The sequence below is a fragment of the Podarcis pityusensis genome (assembly GCF_964106645.2).
Source record: "Podarcis pityusensis genome assembly, chromosome: 8".
Classification (NCBI taxonomy): Eukaryota; Metazoa; Chordata; class Lepidosauria; order Squamata; family Lacertidae; genus Podarcis; species Podarcis pityusensis.
This window is the reverse complement of record NC_138033.1, coordinates 57,464,867-57,466,431: the sequence shown is the minus strand read 5'-3', so window position 1 is coordinate 57,466,431 and position 1,565 is coordinate 57,464,867.

Sequence of the window (1,565 nt, the reverse complement as noted above, 5' to 3'; positions counted from 1 at the left end):
ATATATTTAAAATTCATGTTTAAAACATTGCACTTAGACATTAAGAGATTAAGGTGATGGTTTTATTCACAACATAACAGATTTCACAAGAGGGAGCGTGACGTTTTGCACTGAAACAGGGAGTATTTATGCGTTCGAGAAATTCAAATTCTGCACTTGGAACAAACAGCGCAAATCTATATATGCAAAACAAATGTGCATATTCTCATTCTACAGACTGTATTTTGAATTAAGTAGATAGAAGGAATTAGGTGTGTTTAGCCTGGGGAAGACTGAGAGGCAATGATAGCCATCTTCAAATATATGAAGGGCTGTCACATGGAAAATGGAGCAAGCTTGTCCCCTGCTATTCCAGAGGGAAGGATCTGAACCAATGGATCCAAATGGCAAGAAAGGAGATCCCAACTAAACTTTCTGATGGTAGGAGCCATTTGGCAGTGGAATGGATGACCATACAGAAGGTGATGGACTCTCCAGCAGGGGTGAATGGAGAGGTAGAACCAGCTCTGCATCCTCAGCCATCCTGCTCAGACCTGCCAGGATGAAAGGAGGATGGCTCATTTCATTAGACTTAGTAGTCACTTGTCACCTGAAGGTCCCCAAGTGACTTAAAGCAAAAAATTAAAAAAGATATGCAATACATATTACCATGGATGGTGGTGCTTACATCCCATATTCTGCTGGGCTCTGCAGAGGGCCTTCTTGGTGGTGGCACCCGCCCTGTGGAACACCCTCCCATCAGATGTCAAGGAAATAAACTTTTAGAAGAATCTGACTTTTAGAAGACATCTGAAGGCAGCCCTGTTTAGGGAAGTTTTTAATGTTTGACGTTTTATTCTGTTTTTAATCTGTTGGGAGCTGCACAGAGTGGCTGCAGAAACCCAGCCGGATGGGCAGGGTATAAATAATAATAAATTATTATCACTATTTGGATCAAGTCTGTTGCTGATGCCTGGACTGGCCCAGGATCCAGTGCAGCCTTGGCTAGGCAGGTTCCACCTCTTCTCCATCCCCTCACCCCCTGATTTGAAGTTTTGCTTCTAACTAATGCCAGTAGCAGCTCCCCCCTCTACTTTCAGCGGTAGCAGCAGGGACCTCCACAATGGCAGAGGCTCCCCATTGGCAGAGCCCAACCAAAGGGTGTGGATTGCTCTGGAAGGCACCAGTGCCACAAGACCCTTTGCCATTTTTGCTTGCCAGCAGAGTAACATGATTACTTCTGCTAGGATGTGGCTTTCTGGTCTATATTTCCTAAAAGGAGAACCATCCCTCTTGGCTTTCAGGCCAGTGAGGGAGATGAGCTGTTGCAGCATCAGTGAATGTAGCACACAGTGGGTGAGGGAGAGCCTTCAGTGATGTATAGGGGAGAGAGAGAGAGAAATTGGGGCTCTGGAAGTCAAGCTTGGCATGTGGAGTGTGGCAGTCATGTCCCTCTTTTGATCTGTGAAATGTTGGAGCAGAACGTATGTTGTACTACCTCTGAGCTGTGGCCCACCATTGGCATAGGCCAATGATGTCATCATCCAGTGACTACCTCTCAGTGATTCCTACAAGGCCCAGTCCCT